At 39.7% G+C, this 13,238-nt stretch overlaps 1 protein-coding gene across 3 annotated transcripts in view; it reads left to right on the plus strand.

The window, feature by feature from the left end:
• Positions 1-13,238, plus strand: part of ADGRF5 (adhesion G protein-coupled receptor F5) — a 158,195-nt gene that overhangs the window by 51,706 nt on the left and 93,251 nt on the right. Inside the window, exon 1 of one of the 3 annotated variants that reach the window (XM_036766094.1) lies at positions 4,887-5,316. The exons of 1 other annotated variant lie outside the window; for it this stretch is intronic. The gene's annotated coding sequence lies outside the window, so the exon portion shown is untranslated. Of the gene's footprint in view, positions 1-4,886; positions 5,317-13,238 lie in introns of those variants that run through there. One more of the 3 variants, XM_036766096.1, reaches the window with a different exon arrangement.

Raw genomic sequence — 13,238 nt, forward strand, 5'->3', positions numbered from 1 at the left:
ATTCCATTTCAATCTTGATACTGTTCTTTCCATTTGTATAGCTGTAGTCACTGTATATTTTTCCTGATTTCACTTACTTTGCATCAGTTCATTTAAGTCTTCCTGTGCTTTTCTGTATTCATCATATTAGTGTTTCTTACAGAACAGTAGTATTACATTATATTCATGTGCCACAATTTGTATAATCATATTTTAATTGATAGCTATTTTGTTTCTATCTCCCCGGTACTACCAAAAAACCCACTAGTATAAATAAATATTTTTGTGTACAAGGACCCTTGTTTAATCATTGACCTCCTTGGGTGTGTATGCCTAGCAGTGGCATCTGATCAATGCCAAGCAATGGTTTAAAAGATGTGAACATTTTAGACATTGTCTTAATGTAATGCCAAAATGCTCTACAAAATGCTTATGCCAATTTACAGCCCCACCAAGGATTAGTGTATTAGTGTACCTGTCTTCCCACAACTCCTCCAAAGTTAATCTTTTTTTTTCATCTTTGCCACTTTACTGAGATATGGGTGAAACCTTGGAATAGTTTTGAATTCCATTTCTTATTATTAATGATTTGTAACATTTTCACATGCTTTTTACTAGTTTACAATTATTTTTAGAACTTTTTTTTGGTATCTTTAGAATGTTTTTTTTTTTGATTGGGGAATGGATTTTGGTTTTATATTTGCGCTGGTATTTTATATAGTTTGGAACCGCATCACTATCAAAGATATTTGATGCAAATATTTTCCCTATCAAAATTTTCCCTTATCATTCTAGTTGCATTGATTTTATTTGAACTAAAGCTTATCAATTTCTTGTCATCACAATTAACTGTTTAATCTTTTGTGATTGCCTCTATCCTTTGTTTGATTCATGACTTTACCCCATGCATACCTGTGAATGATACCTGATCTGGTTCTTCTAATTGTCATGATCTTTACTATTCAGATCAAACATCTGTCAGGTGGTGTGTGTGTGTGCTTCGTGGTATAAGAGACTAGACTATTGTATCTGCTTTGGCCAGAAATGCTGAGGGTCTTCCCCTCCCAGATTGTTGTTTTTTTTTTTTTTGACTAGGCAAAAGAGGCCGTTCTTTCCCTCATTTCTTACCTAACCTTAATCACCGAATGGGTGTTGCCTTAGACAAACTGAGACCTGGGAAAGACCTTAGCTTAAAAAGGCAAAGGTCTCCCACTGCATCCAGAGCCCTCTCCAGTCATCCTGATCTTTATCTTGCCACTGGACCCAGATGTCTCTGGAGGAGAGAGTGAAACTGGTGACTTTGCACAGCCCTCCCTCACTTACACCCAATTCACTTGCAAGTCATGACATCACCTCCCTGATGTTATGGTCCTCTTCGAGAACGAAAGACAAACAAAAATCCCACTTATTACCTGTGTGTTCTCAAACAAGCCCTTCAGTCTCTCAGACTCATCTGTAGAATGTGGGATTTGGACTAAATGATGTCTCAGTCTTCTGAACTTTCAGTTTAAAAACTTATGATCATGCAATCATAAAGATCTATTTGCAAATACCAACTTGCCCCTCCCCCTAATTTTTTCCTATTGGATAGAAAACTCAATAGGAGTCCAAAGTGGGACATGGTAGTCCCAAAAGTTAACATGAACTTAAGCTGTATTGACACAGAATGAAGAAAGTGATATGTGTGTGTATGTGCACATTTTATATGTATATATATGTATGTGTGTGTATATATACTTACATATCTATCTAGACAGATATTAATATAGATTTTGACACATATCTTACTCTTCTTTGTCAGAGCATGTTTGAAAATATTGCCCTAGATTCTGGTAGCAACATCTTAGAAAGGACATTCACAAACTGAAGAGTTTCTAGAGGAATTAGAGTTAGTTGAAAGGGTTGAACATATCCCCTAAGAATCACTTGAAGGAACTAAGGATGCTTTGTCTGGAGAAGAGAAGACTTATTTGTTATTGCTATCATTCAGTCATGTTTCAGCTGTGTCCCCACTTGGGTTTTCTTGGCAAAGATACTGGGATGGTTTGCCTTTCCTTCTCCAGCTCATTTTACAGCTGAGGAAACTGAGACAAACAGGGTTAAGTGACTTGCCTGGAGTCACACAGCTGGTAAGCGTCTGAGGCCTGGGTGAACTCAGATCTTCCTGACTCCAGGTCCAGTGGTGTATCCATTATGCCACCTAGCTGCCCGCTGTCCCTAGTGTCAGCAGGCTAAATCCAAATTTCACAGAACAAATTCCCTTAATAAAAGGATTTGTTCTGTGAACTTTGGATTCAGTCAAAAGGGTCACTTGAGGACCCAGAGGGCCACACGTAGCCTCGAGGCTGCAGATTCCCCAACCCTGGACCAAAATAATGCCAACAATACTAAGAGTCTCATGTTGACTGGTGTGATTAGTGGAAAAAGAGGATGCTGCCAATACCATTTTGCTATCTCTTTGAAAATTCCAAGTAGGTTAGGTTCTCCAAGTATGAACCTGAGAGAGAGTGGATGAGAGAGGGGAGACACAGAACTGAGATGTTGCCCTTTCTCTTTCCTTCTCAACAAAATAGCATGGAAGGAGGGCATGCCTAGAGCCCAGTGACAGCAGGCAAAGGGGAAGAAGAGTCCAAAGCGTTGCCAGTTGCCTGGGAAAGCCCAGAGGTCAGAAAACTCCATCAGGTGGTCGGCTAAAGCCTTTGGCAGTAGCATTGACACCTGGTAAGGCCTGCAAAATGCGAAGGACTTTAAATATGCCCTTGAGACTTTCATCTGGAAGATTCACAATTCAGGAGGAGTTAAACCAGTTCTACTGTTTTATTGATTCTCATCTCATGCTGAAAGTAAATTCTAATTTGGATTAAACAGTGATCGATAACAGTTAAGGATAAGTAAGAGAGGCACTTGATTGGTTAAACCTAATTGTTGAGTGTAATTTTTATCAGCTTCAATGGAAAACTCTCTTTTGACAATCAGCAAGCATTTACTAAGCACCACAGTGTGCCAGACACTGTGCTTAGTCTTAGAGAAACAAAGAATGGCAAAAAAAAATTAGGTCTAGGCATAAACCAACACAGGCAATGCCTCTCAATGTGTTTTAAATGTATTTTAATAGTGGTGGATGATACTGGTTAATGTTTGCAATAAGCTGTTGTAACAAAGAGGGTTATTACCATATATAACAAATTACTTTCTATATGTAATTACCATAAAATCAAGGCATTCATCAAGGAAGCTGTTGTGTAGTGAAGTCAAGAAGATCTCAGTTGAAATCCAGTTTCTGTGTGACCCTGGGCAGGTCACTTAACTTCTCCCTAGGACTCCTCTACTCTAAGTCACAGACTTCGTAGAGGGATTTCCCTAAACTCTACAATTCACAGGTTTTTTTTTCAAATATACACATAATAATAATTCTTTTTTATAGAGCATTGTCCCAAAAGTCTTAGTGCAGTTTAAAGATATTTAAACTTAATAATAATTAGCTCATTTATTAATAATAATAATAAACATCTTCCTCACAGTAACCCTGTAAGGTAGGCAAATGTAAATATTAATATCCCCATTTTACAGATGGGTAAACTGAAATACAGAGAGGTTAAGCAATCTGGCCTGAGTAACTAACACAGGTAGTAAAGAATGGGAACCTGCAATGCACTCCCTCCTCCACTTACTCCCATCTAGACTTAATAAAATGATAGAGAAAATATTAATAACAAAACTTTAAAATGTGTCTAATGTACATTTTTCCACCCCAGGGGGTTGGTTGTTAAACTCTTATAAGCACACCCCTGGTTCTTTTCCTGGTTCTAATAACCTTAATTCGTATCACCTTAGGCAAGTCACTTCCTCTCTCCTGGCTTCAGCTTTCTCCTCTATAAAATGAGGAGGTTGGACCAGACAACCTCTAAGACCTCTCTGCTTTCTAAAATTCTAGAACTCTGTAACTGAAAGGTGGCCTTGCCCTGACTCTTGTGTCAGTAGGATTTTCACTTCTGGAATCATCTCTCATCCTACAAACTATCTAATGCCCCAGAAAGCAGCCTGACCTTGACTTTGAACAAGTAACCTCACAACTCTGGGCCTTGGATTCCTCTTCTATAAATTAAGGGTGGTTGGACAATTTAGACTCATCTTCCTCAAAAACAACATAAAAGCATACAAATTGATGGAAGGTTGCCAACACTTTACCATGACACTTCCTCATCTTTAAAAGTCAATGCTGAACAATTAATTGGTCTTTTGAATTCAGGATAGTTTCCAATCTCTTCTCTGGAGACATCAGAGAGGTCTGGAGAACTAGGGAGAAGGTAGGTCATCTGCCCAGAGTCACACAGAAACTGGATTTCAACTGAGATCTTGACTTCAAAACCAGCATTCTATTCACCACGCAACAGCTTCCTTGATGAATGCCTTGATTTTGTGGTAATTACATATAGAAAGTAAGTTGCTATATAGGAAATAATGCTCTTTATTACAACAACTTATTGCAAACACTAACGGGTATCGTCAACCACTATTAAAATGCATTTAAAACACATTGAGAGACCTTGAATTCAGGACAGTTTCTAGCCTTTTCTCTGGCAACCTCCTCCTTTGGTCCAGTTTAAGGACCACTCTATCTAGAGAAAGGGAACAGGACTGAATGATACCTGAGTGTTTCCTCATAGATTTTGCTTTTTAGTCCTTCTGTGTGACCCTGCAGAATGAACAAGTTTATGTGTGAGCATAGGGCAGCTGGCCAGCTTTGCTTTCTCGTTGTTTTTTCCTCTTTCTACCTCCTGGAAATCCGAGTCAAAGTTAGGAGGCATCACTTGACTTAAAGTATCCCCCAGTGAATTTCTCTGCCATAGCCCAGCCCTCTTTTGGGGGGGTTGGCCTGGGTTACATTCTTCTGACATTTTACTTCTAGAGAGGAAAAGTAAAGAAAGAGGCATCGGCCGAACAAGTTGAACCACTCAGTGGAAGAGGTACTGCAGATAAGAAGAAACTAAAGGACTTCCCATAGGCGTGAGGGAAATTGCATACGCCATCCGGAGAAGGGGGCCAGGAAATGGCTTCTTGTTTTCCAGACAGCTCCTGAGCTCTCTTCGATGGCACTGTGAAAGCTGGAAGACTGGCTGCACAGCCAAGGGAGACACCCAGTTCAAAACTGGTTTTTTGCCGGAGCAGCTTTCTACTGCTGAAAGTTGTAGCCATGAGTCCTACAAGATATCCCAGTTGTCAGTGATTTCCTCTGAGGAGGAAGCAACGCAAATGACATCTTAGTCAAAAACAGGATTTTGACCAACACCAGTGAAGATTAAGAAACTCATTTGTCCCAGCGACAGCGTCGGACAGGTAAAGTGGATTTGTCTTTTTCTTCTCAAGAGAACCTAAGATGGATCACAGTATTGGCAGATCATAGGATGTAGAGTAGAAGGGTTATTAGAAATCATTTCATCAAATGCCTTCGTTTGTGTGGAGGAGGAAACTGAGGCAGAGAGAGGGAAATGATTTCCCCATAATCATGCTGCTTATTAATAGAGGACTCAGAAGAAAGCTGAGCAGAAAGAATAACTCATTTCAGAAATATTTCCCCTTTGATTTGTTTATTTGTCTTAATTAATTTTGTTATGATCTCTATGGGAGGAATGGAAACTATTTGAGCCTAATGCACTGTATGACAGAGGCTGCACAGTATAATGGATAGAGTGATGTGCCTACAGTTAAGGGTTCAAATCTGATCTCAGACCCATAATGGCTATGAGATCACAGGCAAATTATTTGGACTATTAGTTATAGACAAGTTTGCTTGTCTGCAGTTTCAACACTGGGAAATCCTTACACCGATGAAATCATAGGTCTGGAGTGCATTGCATTTCCTGTCTGCAAGACTATCCTTGTGGTGATTTATCCTTTTTGGATTTTCTTTAGGCTGACTAAATAGTCACAAGTGAATAGGTTATGAAGGGATTTTTACCATAGTATTATAGACCTAGAGCAGGCCAGCTCTCTCATTTTAGAGATGAGGAAACTGAGGCAAACTTGACCAAGATCACCCAGGTTGTAAGTAGCAGGGGTAGGATTTGAAACCCAGGCTTCAAATAGCCCTGTTTTACAGGTCTATTTCTGTTGTATCACCCTGATGTTAAGGGTTTCTCAGCAGGTCAGTAGCTTGACAACCATGCTACTGGCTGGAATCCAGAGGAAGAAGAAGTATTTGCAGAAACAGAAGGACTTAAGGTTATTTCTGCAATTCAGTCCTGGGACAAAAGATGAGACTTGGGACAAAAGTTCTATCCAAGAAAAGCGGTTTGTCTAAAATGTCAAATGCAGACTGGAGCTATTCACCTTTGACCAAATGGAGAAGGCATGTGCAGATTACAGTGAGAAAGTCCTAGGAACTTTTGGAAACTTGTGACAATTGCCTCTGGTGGCACTAATCTGACTTCTATGTTGATCTTTTCGCCCTCCTTTTCTTGCTCTTTGCAAAACTTGACTAAGTCCTTTGAAGGAATGTTGAACTTGGAGTCAGAGGATAGGAGTTCAAATCCTGTCTCTGCCACTTGGGTTAGCTACTTAATCTATGTCTCATTCTCATCTGTAAAATGAGAAGGGTATACTACATGACCTCGAAGGTCTTTTCCAACATTAGATCCTGGCTCCTTCATATATGTATGTGTGTGTATGAATACATGTATGTCTGTATATGAAAACAGTTTGTATATATAATTAATCAATACATATATGCATGTATATACGTATGTGTATGTATGTATATAAATTGTTTTTGTGTCCTCCACAAAACCTATCATGGGATTGGGCACACAATAGATGCTTATAGTTTTATTGTTCTGTTATGTAAGATATGGGATTTGAGTGGGTCATCTTGACTTTCGTTCTCTATCCATTAAAGCAGCCACACCCAATAGTATACAAACTTGTCTTCAGTGATAGACACTCAACACTATATATACCAGTGGCTTTAGTGTTCTGCTTAACTGATTCTCTTTGAAGGCTGTAACTCTTAATCTTGCACTGAGAGACCCCATCATCACCATTGCTAATGAGAGTTTGCATTGATTGTCACTTCATCATTGTGAATGATAGCTCATATTTATAGAGAGCTTTAAAGTTTACAAGACATTTTCTTATACAACAGCCTTGCAAGGTAGATACTACAAATATCATCCTTATTATACATTTAAAGAAACTGAGGCCCAGAAAGGTGAGATGAGTTGTCTGTGGTCATGAAACTAATACATGACAGAGACAAGACTCAAACTGAGTGCTCTGACTCCAAGGCTGAAGGGGATTTATTCATTATAGGCATCACTTTCCACTGTTAACTTTTTGGATGCCATTTTTAGAAGAAAACTCAAGAGCCCAGCAAAGCAAGTGGATGGGAGATATTTAGATAATTGAGTCTCTTCTTATTTGACTTAGGGGTAGGAAGGATTGCAATAAATCAAACTCAAAACCTACCTCAAAAGGCTAAGAAAGATTTAAAAAAAGTCAGTCACTAATGTGGAAATATGTTTTGCATGACTGCTCACGTGCTACTATCAAATTGATTGTATTCTCAATGAGTGGGGAGGACAGGAAGGGAGGGGAGAGAATCTGAAACTCAAATTTTTAAAAAATGAATGTTAAATGCTATTTTTACATGTAATTGAGGGAAAATAAAATATTAAATTTTTAAAAAGTCAGGAACATTTTGCTTCAGCCCCTCTTCTACTCGTTTATAATATTGTTTGCTGCTGTTTGTCCTTCCTTCTTAAAGAGGACCAATGACATCAGGAGGGCGATGTCTTGACTTGTAAGTAAGTTGAATTTCAGGGAGGCAGAGCTGTATAGTCATCAGCCTCGCTCCCTTCTCCAGAGTCATCAGAGTCCAGTGACAATTCGTAGGTCAGGATGACTGGTGATGGCCCAGGATGCCGTGGGAATCCTTGGCCTTTCTAAACTAAGGTCTTTCCCAGGTCACGGTTTGTCTAAGGCAATACCCATTCAGTGATTAAAGGTTAGGTAAGAACTGAAGTAAAAGATGGCCTAGTTTGCCTTCACAAAAGAATTAATCTGGGAGGGGAAGACCCTCGCAGGTTCTGGCCAGAATCAAAACAAACCACTCCATTATATAGATGGGATTAAGAGAGCTACTCTTCAAAGGGGCCTCCCTGCAAAGGAACTCACCTGAGCTAAGCCATACTCCCTTTTTTACATGATTTTACCCACTGAATACTACCCAATGGACCTTGGAACACCCTGGATCACTAACAGCAGTCGAAAACTTTGGCAAGAGCTCTTTGGTGGAGGACAGCCTAAGCAGGAAGAAGTCTTTTCAGCCCCACCCAGGACTAACACTGTTGGTAGCTTTTTAAAAGGAAAGAGAGCCCTATGTCCTGCACTGACTTCATCCTTGGCGCTTTGGATCTGCTACTTGCAGATTTTACCAAATCAGATTAAATGTTCTTTGTAAACAGGATATGATCAAAGAGTGCCAAATGATTCTCGTATAACAAATTAAACTCAAGGTCATCTTTAACATCTTTACTTCCCATTTCCTGGGAAAAGGGGAATGCTAATCTATGAGAAGGCAATGGAGCAAAGCAGGAAAAGCTTTTATCTGAAGTGAGAGGACCAGAGTTTAAATCTCAGCTCTGCTAACAACTACCTTTGTGACCTTGGGCAAGTCATTGCCTTTCAGGACCTTGGTCTTATCTGCAAAATTAAGAGGATGAATTAGATGATCTCTGAGAGACCTTCCAGTTCTAAACTGATGACCCTATAATTTATGAATCCTCCTAATCCTGGAAGTAATATATGTGGATGGAAGCATTTTTTACTCTAAATTATCTCAGTGGTATGTCTGCACAATTTGAACTCTCTAGCTAAATGGCATTTCATCATTTGACATCCTACTGCACAGACCTGGCCTTGCAAAGAACATTGGATTTGGGGATTTGTTCATTCACTTACTAAGCACTTACTGAGTGCCTACTATTTGCAAAACTCCATTGAGGAGTGCATAAGGTATAGAATCATAGACCTTCAGAACTAAAAGAGCATTTACGCATCATCATCATCTGGTCTAATCCTCTCATTTTTCAGATGAAGAAACTGAGGCTCAGAGAGGTTAAAAAATTTGCCCAGGGTGAACAGTTAATAAGTGTCAGAGCAGGGGCTTAAGCCAAGGTCTTCTGATTCCAAGTATAGACTTTCTTCTATACCTTGTCTTACGTCTTGGGGACAGATTGTAGAAAAATTTGGCTGGAGATGTATACAAGGGAAAAATAGGAGATCGATTTGGAAAAGAGAGTTGGGGCCAGATTTTGGTGTACTTCAAATGTGAATCTAGATTTTATGCAATAGGTACTGGGGAGTCATTGACAGTTTTTGAGAAAAGTATTTAAAAATGGGATTTCAGAAAGTTTAACCTGTTGAGCAATATGCAGGAATGATTTGAGGAGAAGAAACTGGAGATAGGAAGATCAATCAGGAAGCTGTTGTATCTTATGTTACAGAGAGTGAGTAAGGGCCAGAACTAGGGTGGTAATAGAATGAAAAAGAAGGGATGTTGTATAAGAGGAATTGACATAAGTTGGTGACTAATTAGACATGGGGAACAAGGGAAAGGGAGAAATAAAAAGGAATTCTTGCCATTCAGAAGCTAGGTGACTGGGGAAATGGTGTTGCTTTTGTTTTTTGAGGTAGGGAAGGCAAGGCAATTGGGGTTAAGTGATGGTGGTACTTTCGATGGGACTTTGGACATCCAAAGAAACCAAATTGAGAGGAAAGATGATGACTTGAGTTTTAGACATGTTGAGTCTGCGGCTAATGGAGGAACATCCAAAGGGAAACATCTAATACCTCCCTGAATATACGAGCCTATAACTTGGAAGAGAAGTCATGGATGAAGATGTAAATACGGGGAAAATTCTTATTGAAGTCACAGATAAAACCATGAGAGTTGATGAATTTTTCAAGGGAAAGAGTATTAGGATAGTAACACAAGATGTCCACCATTTGGGGACGAGACTAAGCCATGGAAAGAAATAGAAAGATAATCCTAGTAGCATGGAGGAAAACCAAGGTATTGTAAAGGGGTGGAAGTAGTTCAAGAAGGAAGGGGAGAGCAGCAACTGGGAATCCTGACTTTAGGGGCAAATTCATTTGCGGGTAGAAATGCGGGGCAGGATCTAATGGGGCTTGCAGGCAGTAGTCATAGATAAAATTGCACTGGCAGAGAGTGAGCCATCTTTCTGACTGCTATAGTGATTAGAGGGGAAGGTGGGCTATATTCCCAAAGATAGATGGTCATGCTGTGCAGCAATGCAAACCAATGGAGAACCACAAAAAGGCAGCAGTCACTGGGAAGGAAATGAAGTCCTCTAGGGGAACAGTTCTCCCCTACTCCCCATATACGATTTCTGGATTAAAGTTCCATTCACCCTGAGGGCTGAGAAGAGGTCACTGGATTTGCCAGTCATCACCACTTACATCCTTTGAGAGTTTCAGTAGAGTACTGAAGACGGTAGGTGTGTTGTTGATAACGATTTCTCCAGCATCCTCTACTAAGCCATCATAAATGTCTTTAAAAGAAAAAGAAGTTGAAATGCATTTGTATGCCTCATTTTTGGCAAGATTAAAGGAAAACCCACTAAAGGGTATATTCAAGTACAGAGATCGATTGATAAGAGTAGATTTAGGAACTTTCTGTTTTCATAAAGATGGAAATCTCTTGCTCAAACGTTAAAAGTCCCCAGTGAATTACAGTGGGAGAAAGGAGGATAAAATGTTATCAAACTAACACACATGTTGGATCGGCTTTGGAAAATGTGACCCCATTGTATACAAACAAATGTTCTGCCTTAATCTGATAAGGCTGGGATACCCTGACACAATGCTGAGTTTGAATGCTATTTCAAGGAAAATGAAAATTAAATAGGAGGGGTGTAAGGAAAATCTGTAAAACTAGTATTGTGTTTCTTATTTGTTTCAAATGAACATGAAGCTTGTTTTGCCACATGTACAAGTGACACATTATTTAATTGAGAGCAGCAAAGCTAAGTCTTCCCCCGATGTCTTTCACCAGTGGAAGGTTTGAGGGGAATGTCTGAGGTTTTCAGGAGGCACATCTGGGAGCCAGGACTTGGTGCTATAAATGATGACACCTCTTCCTCATGTAGCATTCTATCTTATCAGGATGAGAGGAAAATAGAGACATTGTTCTTATTTTTAAATTTATTTTTGTTTCATTAAATATTTCCCAATTACAAGGACATTGTTCTTATTGGAAGGAATTCTAAGCTAGTCTCTTATAGAATACGGGTCTAGTTCACTTTCCAAATGTAGAACTGCATGGTATTGCCATCCAGTTAGTCTGGCACTTAATCAGTCGATAAGCATTTACTAAATGCCTCTTAGTTGCTGGGCACTGTGCTTGGTGCTAGGGATACCAAGAAAGGCAAAAAACCTCCCTTTCTCACCTGTTCCCTGATAATAGCAATAGAGTAGGTCTCACTCTTGCTCTGGGGTTATCTACAAAGTACTTTTGCGTAGGTAGTCCTATTTGGTTCTTAGAACAATCTCGTGAGATAGCTAAAACAGCCATTTTTTCTATTATATTTATCCATTTTACCATTATCCCACTTTACAGAGAAGGAAATTGACTCTCTGAGGTCCCTGTCTGTGGAGTCTCTGATTATTTTGTGCCTCTCTGCCTCTTTTCAGAAAAATACTTGAATTCTTTGCCAGTAATGGTGAGAGATAAATAGGGGAAAGGGGGTAGAAAGAGAGACAGAGACAGGAAGAGACAAAAAGAGACAGAAACACAGAGAGAAGTAGAGAGATAGACACAGAAGAGGGAAATAGAAAACAAAAGAAAGACTGGGAAAGGAGGGGAGAGGAGAGGACAGGAAAGGGGAAAGGGAGGGGAGGAGAGAGAAAGAGAGGACAGAGAAGGTGAAGAGAAGCGAGAAGAAGAAAAGAGAGGAGAAGGGAAAAGAGAGAAGAGGAGAGGAGGAAAGGGGAGAGGAAGGAAAAGGAGAGAAGAGAAGAGAGGAGGAAAGAGGAAAGGAAAGGAAAAGAGGGAAGGAGAAGAGGGAAGTAGAGAGGAGAAGAGAGGAGAGAATGGAAAGGGAGTGGAGGGTAAGAGAGCAGAGGAGAGGAAAAGGAAAAGGGAGAGGAAAACCCAAATTTAACATAGTCTGTATATGGACTATATACGGCTAGTGTTTCCCTGAAGCTCTGCTATGGTACAAGAAATTGTTGTGTGCCTTGGCACTCATAGCATTCTTTCTAAACTATTGTTTTCCTGGTTTTCCCCAAGTCTAGTCATCCATCCAAAAATAGCCTAGGAAGGAGGGCTATTCTGCAAAGGTGGACCCAAATGGTGCCCTTTGAGATGTGCCACCAAATAACCTCCTGACTTCAAAAACCCAAAACCAAACCAAAACAAAAACCATCCTCCTTCCAGCTGGTCATGGTATTGAAATTTTACATCATCAAAGTCATTCCTTAGGGGAAAGAGACTGAAGACCCCTGTTAAAGGATAACTACATTGACTGGAAAGATGGCAGCAGACCTTGAAATGGTTCATTATTAACACAAATTAATTTATCCGATTAGCTAATTATAAGTACCAGAGATGGAGAAGAGACAAGTTGGGTGGAGGGAACACTGAATTTGTAGTCACAGAGCCTGGGTTCAAGTCTTGACTTTGCAACTTTCTTTCTGTGTGACCCTGTAACAATCATTTCCCTACTCTAAGCATCAGTTTTCCCATAAGTAAAATGAGAGATTGTACTAGATAACCTCTGACTTCCCTTCCAGATCTAGATCTATCATTCTGCAGCCCCTGTCATCTCCACATTCCTTTCCAGCTCTCACATTCTATTCATGTTCCTACATAGACCTTTTTTCATTTCTCTAAAAATGAGCCCACATAATAAATGCTCCATAAAAACTGGAGAAGCATCATGGCAAAATAGGTAGGGCACTGGACCTTGAGTCAAAAAGATCTGGGTTCAATTCTCAACTCAGGTACTTATCAATAGTAAGTCACTTAAACTCTATATGCCTCAGTTTCTTCATCTATAAAATGGGGAGGGGGAGTGTGTGTATTTGGTGGGAATATCTGTGATGATAGCCTTTAAGCTTCCTTTTAGCTCTAAATCAATGAAGCCGTGAACTAGTTGGATTGAATAAAATGGAGTAACTAAAAAAAATACCAGCCCACTCTTCCCAGTCTTCATTCTAAAAATAGAAACCAGGGACTG

This window comes from Trichosurus vulpecula, chromosome 7, assembly GCF_011100635.1.
Source record: "Trichosurus vulpecula isolate mTriVul1 chromosome 7, mTriVul1.pri, whole genome shotgun sequence".
Classification (NCBI taxonomy): Eukaryota; Metazoa; Chordata; class Mammalia; order Diprotodontia; family Phalangeridae; genus Trichosurus; species Trichosurus vulpecula.